This window comes from Leopardus geoffroyi, chromosome X (assembly GCF_018350155.1).
Source record: "Leopardus geoffroyi isolate Oge1 chromosome X, O.geoffroyi_Oge1_pat1.0, whole genome shotgun sequence".
Taxonomy (NCBI): Eukaryota; Metazoa; Chordata; class Mammalia; order Carnivora; family Felidae; genus Leopardus; species Leopardus geoffroyi.
This window is the reverse complement of record NC_059343.1, coordinates 1,103,633-1,129,187: the sequence shown is the minus strand read 5'-3', so window position 1 is coordinate 1,129,187 and position 25,555 is coordinate 1,103,633. Positions and strand designations below refer to the sequence as shown.

The 25,555-nt window shown below is 55.2% G+C and overlaps 1 long non-coding RNA gene across 1 annotated transcript; it reads left to right on the top strand.

Moving 5' to 3' along the window:
• The first annotated feature begins 12,176 nt into the window (after positions 1 to 12,176).
• On the top strand, positions 12,177 to 12,733 carry LOC123594914. The gene is made up of 3 exons (XR_006710933.1): positions 12,177 to 12,223; positions 12,282 to 12,312; positions 12,676 to 12,733. It is a non-coding gene; the product is annotated as an uncharacterized LOC123594914 (long non-coding RNA).
• Positions 12,734 to 25,555: the final 12,822 nt, after the last annotated feature.

Below are 25,555 nucleotides of genomic sequence, written 5' to 3'. Positions count from 1 at the left end.
GAGGTGTGCCAGCGGAACCTGGCCCCAAACCACCACTGTGCGTCCTGGTCCCAGACGAGGCAGCCCCAGCTTCCTCGTCCAGCTCACACTGCTCTGGGAGCGTCAGGGTCCAGGGCGTTGCTGACGGGACCCCCACCGAGGACGTGAGGCCCACGGTGTGCTGGAGACTTCTGTATGTTTTCCAGGCTATTTCCACAAATAAGCGTCTGTGCTTTTAGGGCCGCAGAACTCTTCCTGCAGATGTGGCCTCTGACAAATGGCGAAGGAGCTCTCCGTGCATCACCACCGACGGGTTACCGTGGGTTCGCACGAAAGGAGACACAATGCCTCCAGCTGTGCCTTCTATATCTGCACCCCCAGGAAGAGGACCTCTGACATCCGTGTTCTCCCGAGAAGAAGGGCCCCCACCCCCCACCCTGAGACAGAGCCACTCGAGAGGACTCAGGGAAAAAAGCCAGAGGAGCTGGTCCCTCAGGCGGCAGATAAAAACAGCAAAGGACCGAAGTTCATTCTCCGCCCCCCACACCCAACCCACTCCATTCACATTCACGGCGTCTGCCTTCTGAGATTCTATCTTCTCTCTTACAGTTCGCACAATAGCATGGATCCCCAGGGCAAACAGATACACACACACACACACACACACACACGCACGCACCTGGTTGTGGGGGTGGTACGTTCTATATTCTTTTTTTAAGGTTTGTTTCTAAAAGAGAGAGAGCATGAGCAGGGGAGGGGCAGAGAGAGGGGGAGAGAGAGAATCCCCAGCAGGCCCTGCCCTGTCAGCACGGAGCCCGACGCGGGGTTCAGACTCATGAACCAGATTGTGTTTTGTTTTTTTTTTTTTTAATTTTTTTAAGTTTATTTACTTACTTTGAGAGAGACAGAGACAGCACACGTGGGGGAGGGGCAGAGAGAGAGGGGGAGGGAAACCCAAGCAGGCTCAGTTCTGTCAGCTGAGAGCCCGAAGCGGGGCTCGAACCCACCAAAGGTGAGATCGTGACCTGAGCTGAAACCGGGAGCCGGGCGCTCAACCGACTGGGCCCCCCCAGGCGCCCCATTCTATATTCTCACATGCAATATGTTGATACAAGTTTGGGGGTTGCCCCTCGAGAGACTGGTGCGGGAGAAGTCGCCCTCCGGTACGGATGGAGTGGCTACACTTAACACCTGTCACGCGCTTCCACGCGTCGCTTCTTGCCTGGAAGTCGTAATTAAGCATGATCTAGGAGGAAACTGGAGACGTCCATATGTCGTGGCCTGAAAACGTGGCCAAGCCCCAATGCTTCCTTCGCAGCGGAGAATTCACACGCGTCTGAAAGCCGGGTCCGTCCCTGACACGGGCAGGCAGCCGGTGTGCGGAAAGTAAGGGGGGCCGATTGCGCAGGGCCTGGCTCTGTGCGGCTTTCGGGAACGGAGGAGAGGACGGGGCTCTGCCGGTTGACACGAGCTTCCCCTGCCAGATGCGCTGAACCTCCCAATCTGACATTTGCAGGAGGCAAATAAACCCTCCCGAGCTGAGCTGCGTGCGCTCCCCAGGGCAGCTCTGAAGGTCTGCGCTGCCTGCCCCGGAGCTGGTGGCTCAGGGCTCCCTCCCACACAACCCATTGCAAGGGCTGCAGACACACAGCTAAGACGCTGACCCTTTCGTGGGTGTTCAAGCCTTGGCCAGACGCTGCCCTCATTGCCCCTGAAGACACGGGATCCAGATTCCCGTGAAGCCCGGTTCAGGCTCTTCCTGCGGTCCCCGGGACGGCCCTGAGTTTCCTCTGGACGGACAGAGCCCCGGGCGGTGACAAGCGCTCAGCCAGACAGACCAAAGGCAATTTGCAGCTGCGTTGTTAACTTCTTCAGGGGCGCACGGCGAGCGATGAGGCTCTCCAGGCCTGTTTGGAGAGGCCTGTTGGCGCGCTTGCGACTTCGGATCATAACGGCTACCGTTATGGGGAGGCTGTAAATTTAAACGAGGCGGCGCACCTAAATTAGCCTCTCGGAATGGCCCCTTGGGCACTGCAATCGCTCGGTCAACGGCAACCACCGCGTTACTCTTCTAGTTATTTATGAGGACCGGTGCTGCCTCCGGGTCCCCCTGCATCTGAGCTGAGCTCACCAGAAAGGCAATTGGCCCCTGACACTGATGCTTCACAGAACCGTGGGGGTGCACACCGTCTGGGACTGTCCTTGCCTCACCCTCGTCTGTATTCCATGGCCTCCCTTTCCTCTGGTTCTAAAAACGTCAGTCCCTACCACCAGACCCGTCGCCATGGCGCCCGCCGAGGCCTGCCCCCTGGTGGCCGTCGCTGGGAACTTCTCCCATTTGACCATCCTATGCACTCCGCTTGGCGTCAGAAAGCCTCCCCTACAGGGGCGCCTGGGTGGCTCAGTCGGTTACACCTCCAACTTCGGTTCAGCTCGTGATCTTGTGGTCTGTGAGTCTGAGCCCTGTGCTGGACTCTTTGGTGAAGCTTGGAGACTGGAGCCTGCTTTGGATCTGTCTCCCTCTCTCTCTGCCCCTCCCCTGCTTGCTATCTCTCTCTCTCTCCCTCAAATATAAATAAACATTAAAAATTTAGGAAACAGAAAGTCTTGCCTACAAACAGCAGGCACAGAAGCATCTTAGAACGAACTGCTGAATCCCCTCCCTCCAGACGAGATGCATTTTAGCTCGTGGGGCAGGACCCTGGCTCCCTTTGTGGCACGTTTTCAAGCTGGAATCACTTGGGGGGGGGGGGGAGACCCTCAAGTCCTGGCGGTTTTTGGCTCTGGTTTCCCTCCCTCTTTGCTAGACTTAAATGTGGTCACCTGCCTGCCGCACACCCAGGAAACACATCTTTGAGAACCGTCTCACTGGGACGTGGGCTTTGTTGCGTCCTTTCTGCTTGTAGACACCCTGAGCAGAATGCTTGAGAAGCAGAGGGATGGGGAACTGTTGCATCGTTTGGTGAATTTCTCGCACGAATACCCTTGAGGCAAACAGCAAATGAGTCAGCAAATGGAAGCGTCCAAGGACCAACTGTACAAAGAACAGTGAACCCTAAGGGTCCATCTCCTGGGCTAGTATTTCTGCACAAAGGGCACGTTTCCCTCCTGTAAAGAGACCGCTCAGCAAGGCGACACAGGGCAGTGGGAAAGTGGAACCTTCCCCCGTCAGGACAGCAATACTTGTAAACGATTAAAGAAGGAAAAAGCCGAAAAAGGGGAGGGAATACCCGCTGAATCCTACCAGCAGAAATAGAAGGGGGGGGGGGTTCCTGGGGAGAATCTGGAAATACAAGAAAAATGCCACCCGAAAATAATGGGCTTTTGATCCACAACTTTCAAGGGCAGCTCTGTGCCAGCAGAGGACTATGAAAATTCAATCTCTAGCTTTTATGGGGTTTGGGGGAATAAAAACATTCCAGTCTCCATATGACATAAAACCATAGTCCCAACAACAAAAACCCCAATAAAAGCTGAACTGAACAGATGTCAATAGTATAACGAAACACCCTTCCTCAAAATGCCAGGCCATTAAAAATTTTAATGCCCCATATTTTATTGCTCTTATACCAAAAATGTCAAGGGGACGTGAATTTTTAATTAAAGCAGCCTCATAAAAATGCCTAGCACTTTATATATCCCCAGCCGTGAAACGGATCCCAGAGCAGACACGTGCGTAAGAATGATGGCATTCGTTTAAAGGACAGCAGGTTCCCTGCAAATTAGCACAGCCCTTGTCTTCCTTTAAATAGAAATAGATAAGATTTGGGGTCCTGATTTCCACCTGCACCCCCAAAATCTCCAACTGAGAAGGAGCACAGGGCGGTGTGAGCAGACGTTTATTCCCCGCGGACCCTGGAGGACGGAAGTCTGAGGTCCAGGCAGGGCTGAGGCTGGGGGTCTGAGATCCAGGCAGGGCTGAGGCTAGGGGTCTGAGCTCCAGTTGGGGCCGAGGATGGGGGTCTGAGATCCAGGAGGGGCTGAGTCTCAGGGTCTGAGTTCCAGGCAGGGCTGAGGCTGAGAGGCTGAGATCCAGGCAGGGCTGAGGCTTGGAGGCTGAGGTCTAGGCAGGGCTGAGGCTGGGAGTCTGAGATCCAGGCGGGGCTGAGGCTGAGGGTCTGAGATCCAGGCGGGGCCGAGGCTGGGGGTCTGAGATCCAGGCAGGGCTGAGGCTGGGGGTCTGAGTTCCAGGCAGGGCTGAGGCTGAGAGGCTGAGATCCAGGCAGGGCTGAGGCCATGAGGCTTAGATATCACCCTGTGTGACTGTGTTATGTCTGTTCCTTGCACGTTTCCGGATCCAGCTGGCTGTGGTCAGTGCCCGTCCCCAGCCTGAGGCGTTTGGAGAGGTCCCGGGGTCCCCCTTCCCGCCGCCTCGCCCCTGCCAGGTGATCTGTAGTTAAATAGGTTGCTGACATTCACAGGTGCATTGCGTCTGATGCACAGACAGACCATGGTTCTGGGAAACTGTCCCCACACCCGAGGGGTAGAGTCACTTCGGAGGACAGGGCAGGGAGGTCAGCCGCCGCGGGTGACCCCTGGGCTTCAGACGCCTTGATTCCTCCAGGTCCCCAGATCTCCGGATCCCGCAGCTGGGACCCCTGTGCTGCTGCTCCCCTCTTTTCCAGCCCCATCGTCACTTTATGCACCTCCTTGGTCTGAAATAGGCTTCGAAATCCCAAACCCCATGCGACGCACTCGGCCTCCCTTCGCGTTGGGTCATTTACCCAAATGGGCCCCCACACGTCTTAGGAAACTCTGCCAGACCCCTGAGGCCTTTGGCGGGGGGGGGGGGGGGTTGTGCTCGGGATCTCCTAAGAAGCAAAACAAACAGAAGGTTTGCAGGGAAAGAGAGGCATTGTGAGGAATCATCCCATGTGATTATGCAGACTGGAAGGCCCAATATTTGCAGGACAGGCTGGTGGAGGCCCGCGGAAAAGCACATGCTGCCATCTGAGTCTGGACCTTCTGCTGCCAGAATTCCCTCTTCATCCAGTGAGACCAGCCTTTTTCCCGTCTACGACCTTCAACTGATTGGGTGAGGCCCACCCCCATCGATACCTCCTACATATGCAATACATTGTCTATATATAATATATACACATATATACACATATGTATTATATACACATATATGTGTCTATATACTATGTATAATAGTGCATAATGATATATAGTATATATAATATATAATATACATATAACTATATATAATTTATAAATATATATGTAAATATATACAATGTATACATACAATCACATACTGTGTATATATATTGTATGTATATTGTACATATATATAATAGCACATAATGATATATATATTGTGTGTATATATAATAATAGATAATGATATATAGTATATATAATATATAATATATACAAACATATACAGTATATATACAATTATTGTGTATATACTACATATATAGTATATATAATAACATATATATATTGTGTATATATAATAATACATAATGATATATAGTATATATAATATATACTATATACTAAATATATACAGTATATATACTATATATAATAACACATAATGATATATATTGTGTATATATATATGATAGTAGATAGTGGTACGTATAATATATAATACATATACAATTGCATACTGTATATATATGTATATATACTATATGTAATAACAATGATATATATCGTGTGTATATATAATACATAATGATATATAGTATATGTAATAGATAAATATATACAATGTATATACAATTACACAGTGTATATATGTGTTTATACTATAGATAATATAATATAATAACATAATGTTATATATTGTGTGTATATATAATATGTGATGATATATAGTATATATAATAGATAAATATATACAATATATACATAATATATATACAATAACAGTGTGTACATATATATTTATATTGCACATATACCGTATATAATAACACATCATGGTATATGTCGTGTGTATATATGTGTATAACTATATCTTCACTGAATTCAGGGGGGCGATACAGTTCCAATACTGTGACGTAAAGATCCTTCCTTCACTGAGCTGTTTCTAAAACAGCCAGCTTTTAGCTGCCGGTTGACCTTGACAACCGTTAATTAGTGGTAACCTTCATCTACGCACAGCAAACCAAACACTGTGGCATAAAATACTGTCCCAATGAGTCATTATCTCGAACAATAAAACTCCCGCCGCGTAAGCCGTGCCTGCAAAGAAACCATCCATCACAGGGATGAAGGGACAGAACCTTCCATGCTCAGCACTTAGGATTCCAGAAACTGTATAGAGACCTGTTTGAAGGTGTTGTTTCTACACATGGTAAAGGACTCAGATTTGCTCTCTATCGTGTCTCAGCCGCCTTGGGGACGTGTGTTTTCCTGCTCTGTGAAATGTGAGGGCCCCAAACAGTGGAAAACGGAGACGGCAGACCTGGGTTCGAGGCGCACGGGTCCCTCAATCAACCTTTATCACACAGACCACCCTGGTCACAGGGGGACGGCCCCTGTGGGCAGCATGGGTGCGTGGGGTGCAGACGAAATGACCTGTGAGGTCACCGGGTCATGCACGGACACACGCAGGCTTCCCGACATATAAACACACACGGATATACCTGCACCTGCTTGGTCACGGAGATACACACAGACTCCCAGAAATATAAACACACACAGAAGCATGGCACGCACACACACACACAAAGATATAAACACATACGGCTGTGTCACAGGAACCCGTCTGTCTTGTTTCCTCGAACCCAGCACGCCGTTGAAGTCGTACCCTGGTACCTGTAAACAGGGCCTTATTTGGAAATAGGGTCTTTGTAGGATGTTGTTAAACCCAAGATGAGCCCATCCAGGAAAGACAGTTAGCTAACAGACACGTGACTCACTTACCAGCCCTACAAAGTAATTGCAGGGGAAAAACAAAAACAAAAACAAAAACATTTCTTCTACCCTCTTATGTTCTGCGCCCGAGGTGTGTGAATTAAAGTGAGAAAAGACAGATTACCCGCAGCAAAGCTTCATTTCGAATGCATATGTGGCTTTACAGAAGAGAAGAGTCGAAGAAGCAGTTAAGCCCAGGCGCTCATATGTCAGTTAATCAAGTGGCGATACACTCGTGGAGGAGCGATGAGACAAAGGAAAAGGGGCTTAGGGGCTTCTAGGGGCATTAAATTATGGAAAGATACGTATTTAGGGGAAAGTCATGACCGATAAGGGTGACTTCAGTAGGGGTTGTTTGTGTAGACCGAGTGCTGTGACAACTTTATGTCTCCCGGTGACGACAAGAGGACAGGACCCCTTCACAAAGACAAGTGTAGGTCCTCCATTCGGGCACGCAGGGGTGGGGGGTGTACAGAGCTCTCTCTGCATCTGGTTTGTGTTCACTGACTTCAGCCCCAACTAATCCTTGTGCCAAAGTGTCCGTGCTCTGACCCCCTTCCCAGTTCCCCCGTGTGCTCCCGGCTGCCAAGCTGGGGACACAGCTCATAACAGCCGCCGAACGAGGGCCACACACACAGCGTTAACCCTGCCGCGGGGAGCACACACCCTGCCGTGTTCTCGGCCAACAGCTCGTCCACCGGCCAAACCAGCCGACACAGGTGCCCAGTATGAGTGTCTCCCTGCCGCCTAAGTTCTGCGGCCACCTCCTAAAACGTCACGCGGAAACCTGTCTGCCTCAGGGCATGCCCCTAAACCGAACGTTGTAACCCAGGATGGCTTTCTGGAGGGCTGAGGATGCCTTCATCACGAAGAAATACGGTGTAAGTGAACTCTATGTGTCCCTAAACCATACGATATGCAGTGATGAGAGTGTAATAGAAGGAGATACGTGTTTATAATATGGTTATATGATCATATAATAATTAAAAATGATAATGTATGGGATCGTTTTGGTGATACTCATAACCGTGACGGTATGATATAATGTATTGTTTATATAATGTAATTATATGATACATATTGTATACATAATATATATATGTTGTATCTAAAATACACAACACGTAATGTGTATATGATTGATGTGTAATATGATATGCTGTATACCCATAGATTCCTATGAAATTGTGATTAATTTATATTAACCAATACTATGTGGTTATGTGACCACATACGATGTTACATAAAATTGGGTATATCATACCATGTTATATATTATACGTGATACAATCATATGCAATTGTACTATCTCTTATAATATGTATTATGTGTGATTATATTACACATTAGTAATGAGAGTATTGCATACATTTATAATATAGATTATCGTATGTAACCTATGTATATTACACATTGCATATATTATATTATATTATATTATATATTACATGATTCTATATATTGTATGTTATCTGTTATATATCATATTGTATCATAATTATATTATATATATGGTACAAAATATACCATATTATATACCATATTATGTTGTACAACACAGCATATAATACAGCAATACCAGGATATCATGTATATTTTGTATCTTTACTTTTATATAAATTACATGCACGTTATCTATGATGCTATGCGTTTTATGTATTATGCACTTTATAATTAGCATATCACAAACCATACAAAGCCAGGAGGGGAACCATAATATTATTTGAGGCCTCTGGTGCATATTTTAACTACTCTTACGGAGTTTCAGGAAGCCGTGTGATAGGACCCAAAACCCGGGGGCGAGGGAACGGCTGCCAGGTCCCTACAGAGCTTTCTGGTGCCGTGTGTGAAGCCTGCAGGAAGACGCCCGGCCGTGGATTCCGGGATCCGCGAGCAGCCCCTGGAGGCTGGGGTTGGAAGCCGCACTCGCTTCCTCCTGTGCAGGGATCTGCTCCGTGACCCTCCCTTCCCCCTCCTCCTCCGTCCTGCCCACGCCCTGACCGCGGCCTCCTTCCTTCCTCCTACCGAGCCCACACCTCCCAGGCCCGAGTTTCCCTTGGCTTCTCATCCAGGAACCAGCTCCACCGAGGACACAGAGCCCTCCACACACACCCCTCTGTGTCTATCCCAGCCGTATTCTCCAGCTGTATCCGTAGGATTCCCAGAGAAACAGAACCAGTGGGATATGTGGATGGATAGAAGACAGATAGATAGATGATAGATGATAGACACATAGAGACATAGAGACATAGATACATAGATATGATAAATAGATGATGGATAGATACATAGATGATAGATATGATAGATAGATAGATAGATTATGGATAGTAGATATATAGATAGATGATAGATATGTAGATAGATATGATGGATAGTAGATAGATAGATACATAGATAGATAATAGATGATAGAGAGATATGATATATGATAGGTATGATAGATTATAGATATATAGATAGATATGATGGATAGTAGATAGATACATAATAGATATGATAGATAGATACATACATGATAGATAGATATGATAGATACATAGATAGGTGATAGATATGATTGATAGATATTATGGTGATAGATAGATAGATTATGGACAGTAGATATATAGATAGATGATAGATAGATAGATATGTAGATAGTTAGATATGATGGATAGTCAATAGATAGATAATAGATATGATAAATAGATACATGACAGATAGATATAGATAGATGATATGATAGATATGATAGTAGAGAGATTATGGATAGCAGATATATAGATAGATGATAGATAGATATATAGATACACAGATATGATGGATAGATAGACAGACATGATGGATGGATGGGTGGAAGGATGGATGGATAGATAGATAAATAGATATGATAGAGACAGAGAGACATGGCAGATGGATAGATAATAGATAGGTAGATGACAGATAGATGATAGATAGATAGATAGATAGATAGATAGATAATATGTATATAGATGCACAGATATGATGGATGAATGATAGATAAATCGGTAGATAGATACAGGGATGGATAGATAGATATAGGTATATAGATACAGATGATATAGATACGGATATGTTCTCCATTCCTCCCCAGTTTTGTTCTATACAGATCTTCAACTGATTAGACAAGACCCACCCACATTGGCAAAGGCTATCTGCTTTACTCAGTGCACTGATTCAAAGGCCAGCCTCATCCTACAAAACCCCCACAAACACACCCAGAAACCGTACTCAACCAGATATCCAGGCACCACCCCCCACCCCACATACATAAAATTAAGTTTCCATGGAAAATTAACCATCGCAAGGGATGAGCGACAGTAACAGCTACATGGGTGGGGAAGCACCGAGTGGCCACTCCCGTTGTCTCCCCAGGTGCAGCCCCGCAGGACAGCTTGTGGCCCTGGTGCCTTGGAGGTTGTCCCCCAGGAAGCACCCGTGTCCACGGAGATGTCCACACGTGCCCGCACGCTCCTGTCTCCGTGGGATGGTGTCTGAAAACAGCCGACGCAGATACGCCACCACGGGAGCCCGGACCCACAGACGTCGCTGCCCTCCCTGTCCCGGCCACCTGTTCCCAATCCTCGTGTGGAAGAAATCGGAAGGAAGGACGCCATCGCCTCTGGGCCCCGTGGAGAAGGCTGGACACGTCCACGTGCAAAATTCAAAAGGAAACATTCTCGTCTCAATTCCGGACACACAGCCTGTGAAAACCAACACCCGTGCGGTCAAACCTGTGACTTACCCGCTGCACAAAAATCCTGTGAAATCGCTATAAGGCAGCCACGTAGGGTCTCCTTTGGGGGGTGAGTTAGGAATATGTTGTTTTTTAACATTTATTTATTTTTGAGAGAGAGAGAGAGCAAGGGAGGGGCAGAGAGAGAGGCAGACACAGAGTCCAAAGCAGGCTCCAGGCTCCGAGCTGTGAGCGCAGAGCCTGATGCAGGGGTTGAAGTCATGAACCGTGAGATCATGTCCTGAGCCAAAGTCGGACGCTTAACCGACTGAGCCCCCCAGGCACCCCCACAGGTGTTTCTAACCTGCATCAAAGACTCAGGGACATCGTATCCCAGGTTTCCCGTCCTACGACCAAGAGACGTGTCTCCTGTTCTGTCTCTTACGAGGACCCCTGTCATTGGATTCAGGGCCACCCCGATCCAGGATAAGCTCACCCTAAGATCCTTCATTTACATCTGCAAAGACCTTTTTTCCAAATAGAGTCCTGTTCCCAGATTCTGCGGGTTAGGATGTGAACACGTCTTTTTTTGGTGGGGGGCCGGGGGGTGTGGGCAGAGACACCCTTGTACCAAACAAACCCGCGCGTATGGCCACGTTTTAACCACAGAAGCAGCTGGTGAATCACAGGGTCCTTAACACAGACGGATCCAGGCGATGTAAACGCGTGGCTATATTCCTGGAATTCACACGCTCACGATTTCACCCCACCTGGGTCTGTGCGCATTTCAGAAACCAAAAGCCGGGGACCCCCTCCTGCACCCCTCAGAGCCTCCCTGACCTGGGGCCCGTCGTCTCGACTATCTGTGGTCCCCACGCCCCCCTCTACGCAAAGTGGGAATCGGGTGGGGGGTTTGGATCCCGCATCCCGAGTCCCCAAACCACCCCCAAGTGTGAAATGCATGTTCCCGCACGCCAGCCTTGGGCCAACCTGATCTCACGGTTCCCAAGTTTGAGCCCCGCGCGGGGCTCCCTCTCTCTCTGCCCCTCCCCCGCTCGTCCTCTGTTTCTCTCTCTGTCTTTCTCTGGCTGTGCATTGGACGATTCATCGTTCGAAACTCTGCCAACCGGTTTCCTTTTTTAAAAACACTTTTTTTTAAGTTTGTTTATTTATTTTGAGAGAGACCACGACCTGAGCCGAAGGCAGACGCCCAACCCACTGAGCCACCCAGGCGCCCTTAGCCAGCCTGTTTTCTGAAACCGCTCACGTTAACTCTGTTCTGCATGTGTCTGGTCTCTGTGACCATGATTTCTTCACCCCCACCCGTCCGCACGTTGATTTTCAGGCACAGAAGCAGGGCTCGGAGGCAAGACGGTGTCTGTGGGTTAAACACCTCCCTCCCCGAGGGGCGGGCACTCATTCTGCTTCCTTCTGTTTGGGAATTCACAGGAAACACTTGCAAAGTGACTGCAGGCAGCCGGCCCTTGTGCTGCGTCCCCGGGGAAGCCAGTGGCCACATCCATGACTACACTAATTTCCTGGGTGTCCCATGACAAATGCATGGCACGGGGTGCCTTGGGCAACAGACATTCCTTCTCTTTGTCCTGGAGGCTGTGAGTCTGAGGTCCAGGCAGGGTGGAGGCTGGGGGTCTGAGATCCAGGCAGGGCTGAGGCTGGGGGTCTGAGGTCCAGGAGAGGTGAGGCTGGGACTCTGATCCAGGAGGGGCGAGGCTGGGAGGCTGAGATCCAGGCAGGGCGGAGGCTGGGGGTCTGAGGTCCAGGAGGGGTGAGTCTGGGGGTCTGATGTCCAGGCAGGGCTGAGGTACGGAGGCTGGGGAGGGAGCCTGAGATCCAGACAAGGCTGAGGCTAGGGGTCTGAGATCCAGGCATGGCCAAGTCTGGGGATCTGAGGTCCAGGAGGGGTGAGGCTGGGAGGTTGAGATCCAGGCAGGGTGGAGGCTGGGGGTCTGAGGTCCAGACAGGGTTGAGGCTGGGAGGTTGATATCCAGGTAGGGTGGAGGCTGGGAGTCTGAAGTCCAGGAGGGGTGAGGCTGGGGGTCTGAGGTCCAGGCAGGGTCGAGGCTGGGGGTCTGAGGTCAAGGCACAGCTGAGGCAGGAGGCTGAGGAGGGAGCCTGAGATCCAGACAGGGCTGAGGCTGGGGGTCTGAGATCCAGGCATGGCCAAGTCTGGGGATCTGAGTTCCAGGAGGGGTGAGGCTGGGAGGTTGAGATCCAGGCAAGGTGGAGGCCGGGGATCTGAGTTCCAGGAGGGGTGAGGCTGGGGGTCTGAGGTCCAGGCAGGGCTGAGGCTAGGAGTCTGAGATCCAGGCAGGGGTGAGCCTGGGAGTCAGGTCCAGGCAGGGTCAAGGATGGCAGTCTGAGATCCAGGCAGGGCTGAGGCTGGGAGGCTGAGATCCTGGCAGGGCTGAGGCTACGGGTCTGAGATCTGGGCGGGGCCGAGGCTGGGAGGCTGAGGTCCAGGCAGGGCTGAGGCTGGGAGTCTGAGATCCAGGAGGGGTGAGGCTGGGAGGGAGCCTGAGATCCAGGCAGGGCTGAGGCTGGGGGTCTGAGATCTAGGCATGGCCAAGTCTGGGGATCTGAGTTCCAGGAGGGGTGAGGCTGGGAGGTTGAGATCCAGGCAGGGGTGAGCCTGGGAGTCAGGTCCAGGCAGGGTCAAGGATGGCAGTCTGAGATCCAGGCAGGGCTGAGGCTGGGAGGCTGAGATCCCGGCAGGGCTGAGGCTACGGGTCTGAGATCCGGGTGGGGCCAAGTCTGGGAGGTTGAGGTCCAGGCAGGGCTGAGGCTGGGAGTCTGAGATCCAGGCAGGGGTGAGGCTGGGGGGTCTGAGATCCAGGCAGGGCTGACGCTAAGGGTCTGAGATCCAGGAGGGGTGAAGCTGGGAGGCTGGGAGGGAGCCTGAGATCCAGGCAGGGCTGAGGCTGGGGGTCTGAGATGCAGGCAGGAGTGAGCCTGGGAGTCAGGTCCAGGCAGGGTCAAGGATGGCAGTCTGAGATCCAGGCAGGGCTGAGGTTGGGAGGCTGAGATCCTGGCAGGGCTGAGGCTAGGGGTCTGAGCTCCAGTTGGGGCCGAGGATGGGGGTCTGAGATCCAGGAGGGGCTGAGTCTTGGGGTCTGAGATCCAGGCATGGCCAAGGCTGTGGGTCTCAGGTCCAGGAGGCGTGAGGCTGGGGGTCTGAGGTCCAGGAGAGGTGAGGCTGGGACTCTGAGATCCAGGAGGGGCGAGGCTGGGAGGCTGAGATCCAGGCAGGGCGGAGGCTGGGGGTCTGAGGTCCAGGAGGGGTGAGTCTGGGGGTCTGATGTCCAGGCAGGGCGGAGGCTGGGGGTCTGAGGTCCAGGAGGGCTGAGTCTGGGGGTCTGATGTCCAGGCAGGGCTGAGGTACGGAGGCTGGGGAGGGAGCCTGAGATCCAGACAAGGCTGAGGCTAGGGGTCTGAGATCCAGGCATGGCCAAGTCTGGGGCTCTGAGGTCCAGGAGGGGTGAGGCTGGGAGGTTGAGATCCAGGCAGGGTGGAGGCTGGGGGTCTGAGGTCCAGGAGGGATGAGGCTGGGGGTGTGAGGTTCAGGCAAGGCTGAGGTTGGGAGTCTGAGATCCAGGAGGGGTGAGGCTGGGGGTCTGAGATCCAGGCAGGGCTGATGCTACGGGTCTGAGATCCAGGCAGGGCAAGGCTGGGGGTGTGAGGTCCAGGCAGGGCTGAGGTGGGGAGGCTGAGGAGGGAGCCTGAGATCCAGGCAGGGCTGAGGCTGCGGGTCTGAGATCCAGGCATGGCCAAGTCTGGGGATCTGAGTTCCAGGAGGGGTGAGGCTGGGAGGTTGAGATCCAGGCAGGGTGGAGGCCGGAGGTCTGAGGTCCAGGAGGGGTGAGGCTGGGGGTCTGAGGTCCAGGCAGGGCTGAGGCTGGGAGTCTGAGATCTAGGCAGGGGTGAGCCTGGGAGTCAGGTCCAGGCAGGGTCAAGGATGGCAGTCTGAGATCTAGGCAGGGCTGAGGCTGGGAGGCTGAGATCCCGGCAGGGCTGAGGCTACGGGTCTGAGATCTGGGCGGGGCCGAGGCTGGGAGGCTGAGGTCCAGGCAGGGCTGAGGCTAAGGGTCTGAGATCCAGACATGGCTGAGGCTGGGGGTCTGAGGTCCAGGAGGGCTGACGCTAAGGGTCTGAGATCCAGGAGGGGTGAGGCTGGGAGGCTGGGAGGGAGCCTGAGATCCAGGCAGGGCTGAGGCTGGGGGTCTGAGATCCAGGCATGGCCAAGGTTGTGGGTCTCAGGTCCAGGAGGCGTGAGGCTGGGAGTCTGAGATCCAGGCAGGGTGGAGGCTGGGGGTCTGAGTCCAGGAGGGCTGAGGCTGGGGTCTGAGATCCAGGCAGGGCTGAGGCCTGGAGTCTGAGATCCAGGCAGGGCCAAGGCCGGGGTCTGAGATCCAGGCAGGGCTGAGGCTGGGGGTCTGAGATCCAGGCATGGCCAAGGCTGGGAGTCTGAGGTCCAGGAGGGGTGAGGCTGGGGGTCTGAGGTCCAGGCAGGGTCGAGGTTGGGGGTGAGGTTCAGGCAGGGCTGAGGTGGGGAGGCTGAGGAGGGAGCCTGAGATCCAGGCAGGGCTGAGGCTGGGGATCTGAGGTCCAGGAAGGGTGGAGGGTGGGGGTGTGAGTTCCAGGCAGGGCTGAGGCTGAGAGGCTGAGACCCAGGCAGGGCCAAGGATGGGAGTCTGAGATCCAGGCAGGGTGGAGGCTCGGTATCTGAAGTCCAGGAAGGCTGAGGCTGGGAGTCTGAGATCCAGGCAGCGGTGAGCCTGGGAGTCAGGTCCAGGCAGGGCCAAGGCCGGGGTCTGAGATCCAGGCAGGGCTGAGGCTGGGGGTCTGAGATCCAGGCATGGCCAAGGCTGGGAGTCTGAGGTCCAGGAGGGGTGAGGCTGGGGGTCTGAGGTCCAGGCAGGGTCGAGGTTGGGGGTAAGGTTCAGGCAGGGCTGAGGTGGGGAGGCTGAGGAGGGAGCCTGAGATCCAGGCAGGGCTGAGGCTGGGGATCTGAGGTCCAGGAAGGGTGGAGGGTGGGGGTGTGAGTTCCAGGCAGGGCTGAGGCTGAGAGGCTGAGACCCAGGCAAGGCCAAGGATGGGAGTCTGAGATCCAGGCAGGGCTGAGGCTCGGTATCTGAAGTCCAGGAAGGCTGAGGCTGGGAGTCTGAGATCCAGGCAGGGTGGAGGCTGGGGGTCTGAGTCCAGGAGGGCTGAGGCTGGGGTCTGAGATCCAGGCAGGGCTGAGGCCTGGAGTCTGAGATCCAGGCAGGGCCAAGGCCGGGATCTGAGATCCAGGCAGGGATGAGGCTGGGGGTCTGAGATCCAGGCATGGCCAAGGCTGGGAGTCTGAGGTCCAGGAGGGGTGAGGCTGGGGGTCTGAGGTCCAGGCATGGCCAAGGCTGGGAGTCTGAGGTCCATGAGGGGTGAGGCTGGGGGTCTGAGGTCCAGGCAGGGTCGAGGTTGGGGGTGAGGTTCAGGCAGGGCTGAGGTGGGGAGGCTGAGGAGGGAGCCTGAGATCCAGGCAGGGCTGAGGCTGGGGATCTGAGGTCCAGGAAGGGTGGAGGGTGGGGGTGTGAGTTCCTGGCAGGGCTGAGGCTGAGAGGCTGAGACCCAGGCAGGGCCAAGGATGGGAGTCTGAGATCCAGGCAGGGTGGAGGCTCGGTATCTGAAGTCCAGGAAGGCTGAGGCTGGGAGTCTGAGATCCAGGCAGCGGTGAGCCTGGGAGTCAGGTCCAGGCAGGGCCAAGGCCGGGGTCTGAGATCCAGGCAGGGCTGAGGCTGGGGGTCTGAGATCCAGGCATGGCCAAGGCTGGGAGTCTGAGGTCCAGGAGGGGTGAGGCTGGGGGTCTGAGGTCCAGGCAGGGTCGAGGTTGGGGGTGAGGTTCAGGCAGGGCTGAGGTGGGGAGGCTGAGGAGGGAGCCTGAGATCCAGGCAGGGCTGAGGCTGGGGATCTGAGGTCCAGGAAGGGTGGAGGGTGGGGGTGTGAGTTCCAGGCAGGGCTGAGGCTGAGAGGCTGAGACCCAGGCAAGGCCAAGGATGGGAGTCTGAGATCCAGGCAGGGCTGAGGCTCGGTATCTGAAGTCCAGGAAGGCTGAGGCTGGGAGTCTGAGATCCAGGCAGGGTGGAGGCTGGGGGTCTGAGTCCAGGAGGGCTGAGGCTGGGGTCTGAGATCCAGGCAGGGCTGAGGCCTGGAGTCTGAGATCCAGGCAGGGCCAAGGCCGGGATCTGAGATCCAGGCAGGGATGAGGCTGGGGGTCTGAGATCCAGGCATGGCCAAGGCTGGGAGTCTGAGGTCCATGAGGGGTGAGGCTGGGGGTCTGAGGTCCAGGCAGGGTCGAGGTTGGGGGTGAGGTTCAGGCAGGGCTGAGGTGGGGAGGCTGAGGAGGGAGCCTGAGATCCAGGCAGGGCTGAGGCTGGGGGTCTGAGGTCCAGGAAGGGTGGAGGGTGGGGGTGTGAGTTCCAGGCAGGGCTGAGGCTGAGAGGCTGAGACCCAGGCAAGGCCAAGGATGGGAGTCTGAGATCCAGGCAGGGCTGAGGCTCGGTATCTGAAGTCCAGGAAGGCTGAGGCTGGGAGTCTGAGATCCAGGCAGGGTGGAGGCTGGGGGTCTGAGTCCAGGAGGGCTGAGGCTGGGGTCTGAGATCCAGGCAGGGCTGAGGCCTGGAGTCTGAGATCCAGGCAGGGCCAAGGCCGGGATCTGAGATCCAGGCAGGGATGAGGCTGGGGGTCTGAGATCCAGGCATGGCCAAGGCTGGGAGTCTGAGGTCCAGGAGGGGTGAGGCTGGGGGTCTGAGGTCCAGGCAGGGTCGAGGTTGGGGGTGAGGTTCAGGCAGGGCTGAGGTGGGGAGGCTGAGGAGGGAGCCTGAGATCCAGGCAGGGCTGAGGCTGGGGGTCTGAGGTCCAGGAAGGGTGGAGGGTGGGGGTGTGAGTTCCAGGCAGGGCTGAGGCTGAGAGGCTGAGACCCAGGCAAGGCCAAGGATGGGAGGTTGAGATCCAGGCAGGGTGGAGGCCGGGGGTCTGAGGTCCAGGAAGGCTGAGGCTGGGAGTCTGAGATCCAGGCAGGGTGGAGGCTGGGGGTCTGAGTCCAGGAGGGCTGAGGCTGGGGTCTGAGATCCAGGCAGGGCTGAGGCCTGGAGTCTGAGATCCAGGCAGGGCCAAGGCCGGGATCTGAGATCCAGGCAGGGATGAGGCTGGGGGTCTGAGATCCAGGCATGGCCAAGGCTGGGAGTCTGAGGTCCAGGAGGGGTGAGGCTGGGGGTCTGAGGTCCAGGCATGGCCAAGGCTGGGAGTCTGAGGTCCATGAGGGGTGAGGCTGGGGGTCTGAGGTCCAGGCAGGGTCGAGGTTGGGGGTGAGGTTCAGGCAGGGCTGAGGTGGGGAGGCTGAGGAGGGAGCCTGAGATCCAGGCAGGGCTGAGGCTGCGGGTCTGAGATCCAGGCATGGCCAAGTCTGGGGATCTGAGTTCCAGGAGGGGTGAGGCTGGGAGGTTGAGATCCAGGCAGGGTGGAGGCCGGGGGTCTGAGGTCCAGGAGGGGTGAGGCTGGGGGTCTGAGGTCCAGGCAGGGCTGAGGCTGGGAGTCTGAGATCTAGGCAGGGGTGAGCCTGGGAGTCAGGTCCAGGCAGGGTCAAGGATGGCAGTCTGAGATCTAGGCAGGGCTGAGGCTGGGAGGCTGAGATCCCGGCAGGGCTGAGGCTACGGGTCTGAGATCTGGGCGGGGCCGAGGCTGGGAGGCTGAGGTCCAGGCAGGGCTGAGGCTAAGGGTCTGAGATCCAGACATGGCTGAGGCTGGGGGTCTGAGGTCCAGGAGGGCTGACGCTAAGGGTCTGAGATCCAGGAGGGGTGAGGCTGGGAGGCTGGGAGGGAGCCTGAGATCCAGGCAGGGCTGAGGCTGGGGGTCTGAGATCCAGGCATAGCCAAGGTTGTGGGTCTCAGGTCCAGGAGGCGTGAGGCTGGGAGTCTGAGATCCAGGCAGGGTGGAGGCTGGGGGTCTGAGTCCAGGAGGGCTGAGGCTGGGGTCTGAGATCCAGGCAGGGCTGAGGCCTGGAGTCTGAGATCCAGGCAGGGCCAAGGCCGGGGTCTGAGATCCAGGCAGGGCTGAGGCTGGGGATCTGAGGTCCAGGAAGGGTGGAGGGTGGGGGTGTGAGTTCCAGGCAGGGCTGAGGCTGAGAGGCTGAGACCCAGGCAGGGCCAAGGATGGGAGTCTGAGATCCAGGCAGGGCTGAGGCTCGGTATCTGAAGTCCAGGAAGGCTGAGGCTGGGAGTCTGAGATCCAGGCAGGGTGGAGGCTGGGGGTCTGAGTCCAGGAGGGCTGAGGCTGGGGTCTGAGATCCAGGCAGGGCTGAGGCCTGGAGTCTGAGATCCAGGCAGGGCCAAGGCCGGGATCTGAGATCCAGGCAGGGATGAGGCTGGGGGTCTGAGATCCAGGCATGGCCAAGGCTGGGAGTCTGAGGTCCAGGAGGGGTGAGGCTGGGGGTCTGAGGTCCAGGCAGGGTCGAGGTTGGGGTGAGGTTCAGGCAGGGCTGAGGTGGGGAGGCTGAGGAGGGAGCCTGAGATCCAGGCAGGGCTGAGGCTGCGGGTCTGAGATCCAGGCATGGCCAAGTCTGGGGATCTGAGTTCCAGGAGGGGTGAGGCTGGGAGGTTGAGATCCAGGCAGGGTGGAGGCCGGGGGTCTGAGGTCCAGGAGGGGTGAGGCTGGGGGTCTGAGGTCCAGGCAGGGCTGAGGCTGGGAGTCTGAGATCTAGGCAGGGGTGAGCCTGGGAGTCAGGTCCAGGCAGGGTCAAGGATGGCAGTCTGAGATCTAGGCAGGGCTGAGGCTGGGAGGCTGAGATCCCGGCAGGGCTGAGGCTACGGGTCTGAGATCTGGGCGGGGCCGAGGCTGGGAGGCTGAGGTCCAGGCAGGGCTGAGGCTAAGGGTCTGAGATCCAGACATGGCTGAGGCTGGGGGTCTGAGGTCCAGGAGGGCTGACGCTAAGGGTCTGAGATCCAGGAGGGGTGAGGCTGGGAGGCTGGGAGGGAGCCTGAGATCCAGGCAGGGCTGAGGCTGGGGGTCTGAGATCCAGGCATGGCCAAGGTTGTGGGTCTCAGGTCCAGGAGGCGTGAGGCTGGGAGTCTGAGATCCAGGCAGGGTGGAGGCTGGGGGTCTGAGTCCAGGAGGGCTGAGGCTGGGGTCTGAGATCCAGGCAGGGCTGAGGCCTGGAGTCTGAGATCCAGGCAGGGCCAAGGCCGGGGTCTGAGATCCAGGCAGGGCTGAGGCTGGGGGTCTGAGATCCAGGCATGGCCAAGGCTGGGAGTCTGAGGTCCAGGAGGGGTGAGGCTGGGGGTCTGAGGTCCAGGCAGGGTCGAGGTTGGGGGTGAGGTTCAGGCAGGGCTGAGGTGGGGAGGCTGAGGAGGGAGCCTGAGATCCAGGCAGGGCTGAGGCTGGGGATCTGAGGTCCAGGAAGGGTGGAGGGTGGGGGTGTGAGTTCCAGGCAGGGCTGAGGCTGAGAGGCTGAGACCCAGGCAGGGCCAAGGATGGGAGTCTGAGATCCAGGCAGGGTGGAGGCTCGGTATCTGAAGTCCAGGAAGGCTGAGGCTGGGAGTCTGAGATCCAGGCAGCGGTGAGCCTGGGAGTCAGGTCCAGGCAGGGCCAAGGCCGGGGTCTGAGATCCAGGCAGGGCTGAGGCTGGGGGTCTGAGATCCAGGCATGGCCAAGGCTGGGAGTCTGAGGTCCAGGAGGGGTGAGGCTGGGGGTCTGAGGTCCAGGCAGGGTCGAGGTTGGGGGTAAGGTTCAGGCAGGGCTGAGGTGGGGAGGCTGAGGAGGGAGCCTGAGATCCAGGCAGGGCTGAGGCTGGGGATCTGAGGTCCAGGAAGGGTGGAGGGTGGGGGTGTGAGTTCCAGGCAGGGCTGAGGCTGAGAGGCTGAGACCCAGGCAAGGCCAAGGATGGGAGTCTGAGATCCAGGCAGGGCTGAGGCTCGGTATCTGAAGTCCAGGAAGGCTGAGGCTGGGAGTCTGAGATCCAGGCAGGGTGGAGGCTGGGGGTCTGAGTCCAGGAGGGCTGAGGCTGGGGTCTGAGATCCAGGCAGGGCTGAGGCCTGGAGTCTGAGATCCAGGCAGGGCCAAGGCCGGGATCTGAGATCCAGGCAGGGATGAGGCTGGGGGTCTGAGATCCAGGCATGGCCAAGGCTGGGAGTCTGAGGTCCAGGAGGGGTGAGGCTGGGGGTCTGAGGTCCAGGCATGGCCAAGGCTGGGAGTCTGAGGTCCATGAGGGGTGAGGCTGGGGGTCTGAGGTCCAGGCAGGGTCGAGGTTGGGGGTGAGGTTCAGGCAGGGCTGAGGTGGGGAGGCTGAGGAGGGAGCCTGAGATCCAGGCAGGGCTGAGGCTGGGGGTCTGAGGTCCAGGAAGGGTGGAGGGTGGGGGTGTGAGTTCCAGGCAGGGCTGAGGCTGAGAGGCTGAGACCCAGGCAGGGCCAAGGATGGGAGTCTGAGATCCAGGCAGGGCTGAGGCTCGGTATCTGAAGTCCAGGAAGGCTGAGGCTGGGAGTCTGAGATCCAGGCAGCGGTGAGCCTGGGAGTCAGGTCCAGGCAGGGTCAAGGATGGGAGGCTGAGATCCAGGCAGGGCTGAGGCTGGGGGTCTGAGATCCAGGCAGGGCTGAGGCCGGGGGTCTGAGATCCAGGCAGGGCTGAGGCTCGGTATCTGAGGTCCAGGCGGGCTGAGGCTGGTTCCTCCTGAGGCCTCTCTTTGGGTGTACGCTCTGTCTTCTGAGTTTGTCCTCACCTGGTCGTCCCTCTGTGTTGTGTCCCGACCTTGTCTTGTTATCAGGACCCCAGTCCCATGGGATCAGGGCCACCCTCGTGACCTCATGTTACCCTAAAAGACCCCTGCTCCAAATATCGCCCCGCGGTGACATCGTTTTCTTCGGACATGTGCGTATGATCTTTGGTGGGGACACATCTCAGCCCACGATCCAGTCCCCAACGTCCAACGCCCAAATTCCTGTCAACGTTCCCGCCTCAGACCTTCCCAGTGCTGGGTCTTGGCCGGCCCAGCGACGACGCTCATGCCCCCGGGGGGCTGCCCGTGCAGTGTCAGGAAGAATTTGCAAAGGACACGTGTGCACAGGTGGGGACGTGAGGCGGTGAGAGCCTGGGGACCTGACGGGAGCCACGATGTGGAAGAATCGAGTGTCCACAGATGGACGGAAGGAGAAGCAGGCTGTGGTCCATGCACACAGGGGACTGTTATGCAGCCTTGAAAATTAATAAATCAACATTTAAAAAAAAGGAAAGACAACTCCGGTTCTCCAAACCCCTCGAGCTCGCACCGTGGGCCGCCAACGCTCAGAGCCAACAGCCTGCAGACGTGCAGCTTGAAGGACGGCGTGGCCCAGGGACAGAGTGAGGACACGCGTGAGGTGTCCCCCAGATTGTTCCGTAGCTCCCGCCTTCCCGCCCTGGGGATGTTACCCCTGCAAACCCTTCCGGCCGCCCGGCCGCTGTATCAGCCCGGTCAGCCTGATCCTGTGTCTCAACACCAGACCCGAGGGCTCCGGGCACGTCTGTCCTGGGCTCAGATAGAGCGTAAAGGGAAGCATTTCCCAGCCGAGGACAGACGGGAAATTATTGGTTGTTTTTTTCTTTTATAAAAAGAAATAAACACAGCGTGGAAGCATTAAATAGTAATTTAAATACATCAAACGGGCAAATCCAGAGGAGGCACCACCCCCCGCCATCAATCGCACACCTCACCCGGGCACACTGAGGGTTGGAAAAAAGAAAGAAAGAACGCACCAAAACTTACTTTGCTGATTCAATTCAGGGAACGGCGTTCTCAACCCAAGCGCGAAGGCGGAAAATGAAAGTGTGATGTGGGGTTTGCTCTGCAGGGAGAAGGGGGCCAGTTGCAAAGCAGATCACGTGCCGTGCCCACCTCGGAACCGGGTTTCCCCGGGTCAAACACACCCTCCCAGACCGTAGAGCAAACGTGCAGAATGGCTGATGGTTTTTCTTATTCTTTACTCATCTCCATCGATGCGGATGCTGTCCACCGGGAAGGCTGCTGGCTTCTGCCTTGCAGACCCACCTCTGTTGTGTGACCTCCAGAGTTCCTTCCTTTTTTTATTTTTTTAAGTGTACTTATCTATTTGAGACAGACAGAGACACAGCATGAGCAGGGGAGGCGCAGAGAGAGAGGGAGACACAGAATCGGAAGCGGGCTCCAGGCTCCGAGCTGTCAGCACGAGCCCTACGCGGGGCTTGAACTCACGGACCTCGACATCGTGACCTGAGCCGAAGTCGGACGCTCAACCGACTGAGCCCCCCGGGGCGCCCCAAAACCTACATTGTTCTGATCCGCCTCGGCCCAGATTCTGTTCCAAGATGTATAAAAATGTATGAAAATTGCCTCCGTCGATCATGTCTTTGGGTCTCGATTTCATGATCGGGCTTCCGTGCACACGTAATAAAACTTTGTTTTTTCGGTTGTGTTCATCGGACTCGTATTAATTCCTAAACCAGCCCGGAGATCCCAGCGGGGAAGGGGCAGGGCAGGGCATGGGGAAGAAAATCTCTCTCTCTCCCCCCAACAACGGTCCCCGTGGGAGGGGCCACGGAAAGCCCCAACCCAGACGTGGACATGAGCAAGCCACACACGGGTCACAGAAGAGTCGCAGGAACCAGGCGTGCAAAAGCGTGAGAGGCGAGCGACCGTGCAAATTCTATTATTTGCAACAACACTTTCCAGTCTCCCAAATATATTCGAATGAAGACTCGCCGTCCCTTGTGGGCAGAAAAGTGACGTCGGCTTTTATTTCCCAAAGCATAAACCAATGTCGAGCAGCAAAAGCCACAAGGCGTTGAAAGCTGGGGGCCACGTGGGTCATTCGATGACACAGGTTCACCGTGGGAAGCCAGAGCCAAGAGCGTGAGCTGGACGCTCGCCCGAAGACACTGATCACGGGACACAGACCACAGAAGGGCGGGTGCAGGTGAACATGCAGCCTCATGGGAAACAGCAGGTCGAGGGACCCCAGGCGAAGCCCCTACAAACGCAGAAACGATGACACGTCTCTCCACAGACACGAAACATCACACGCGTAAGGCAATGTTCACACAGCAGCGACAGCCTCATGGGAAACAGCAGGTCAAGCAGGGGTGCACGGGCGAGCCCGTCTACACCCGGAATCCCTGGAGAAGCCAGCGTGTCCCCAGGTCCTTCCACGACCGTCTTTGTCCCATGACCGTGACAGGCTGACATTTTATTGCACCTGCTGGGGTGCTGGGGACACCCAGGTGACGAATGTCCCTCCTCACGGCTGCAAGTCCCGGATTGCGGTTCCGTCCTGAGTATGGGTTGCTCTGTGGCCCAAACGGCCCTGTCCCCACACCAGCTCTGCCGGCGGGGTCCTGGGTTTTGTGAAGCCCCACCTGCACAGTGAGTCCTGCCTGGCTGTCACCCAGGCCTGGCCTCCTGCCCTGCACACCTCCATCCAGTGGCATCGTCTCTTAGACACCATGATGCTCTGAGTTGCCCCCTCATCGTCACTGCGGGAGCTGCTCGCATGTCCCCTCCTCTGGGCCACCTCCTCCGTACGACAGTGATGTCTCCACCTCGAAGCCCCCGCCAGCACGTTGTGAACTCACCCCGTGTCCCCTGGTCACCCCGTGCCGACGGCCTGCACCTCACCCATCAACAGGCAATGTCGCCTTCTCAGGACCCCACAGGACATTGGGACCTAGACCTCCGGCAAACTCCCTAAGGTGAGCCAAGGACTCCCATTCCCGTCCTCCTTGGGACCTCCCGTGTGGCGGCTCCGTGGGCCGCGACTCCACTCTGCCGCACGGATTTCCCTGGAAACCGTCAGGCTTGGAAATGCAGCACAAACAGGAAGGTCTGTGATAAGGAGACAAAAGGCAGGGAGAGAAATACAGGTGTCCTCTGGGCTAATTCGGGCTGTGAATTCTTAGCACAGACGCCTTACAGGGCGGGGAGGGAGGGGGGAGGCCGCCACGGAGACAGGTCTCATTAAGGCAACATCTGTTTACAGACAGATAATGTACCGTTGACTCCCCGGGATGAATTTCTACAGAGCCATCTGGTTGACCACCAGATGGAAAACCAATGAGGCGAGGGCGCCCCCTGCTGTGCACGGTGACACCTGGTCTTTCGCACCTGGTCCCCTGCCATGGACTTGGCTTCCTGGAAATGTCCCCCAGCCCCGCCGTCCCGCCTGCTGGGGTCTGAGGGGGGTTGGGGACCGGGTACCTGGCAAACGATTTTACTATAAATGACACATTTTTAAAAAGCAATTGGAGGGACGCCTGGGTGGCTCAGTCGGTTAAGTATCCAACCTGATCTTGGCTCAGGTCATCATCTCACAGTTCGCGGGTTCGAGTCCTGTGTTGGGCTCTGTGCTGACAGCCTGGATCCCAGTTGGGATCCTCTCCCTCTCTGCCCCTCCCCTGCTTGCTCTCTCTCACTCCCTCAAAATAAAATTAAAATCAACTTAAAAAAAAATAATAAAAAGCAATTCAAGTTTCTACTTTTCCAAACCTGGCTATTTTTGTAGGCATTTCAACCTACTAACATCTCTTGTTACTAAAAAAACAAAACGAAACAAACACACAAAAACCGTAAAACCTACTGTAAGACTTCACGTTTGTTAAGCAATCACACCAGGAAATTAAAAAGAAACCACGTGGGGCTGGCTGCGTCTGTGGAGCGTATCTCTCTTGATCTCTGGGTTGTGAGTTTGAGTGCCACGGTGGGTGTACGGACTGCTTAAAACCTCTAAAATTACATTACATGACACTAAATTAAATTAAAAATAAAATAAAATACATGACATTAAATTAAACGAAATTAAATTGAATTAAAAATAAAATAAAAACGCATGACATTAAATTAAACTAAATTAAATTGAATTAAAAATAAAATACATGACATTAAACGAAATTAAATTGAATTAAAAATAAAATAAAATACATGACATTAAATTAAACGAAATTAAATTGAATTAGAAATAAAATAAAA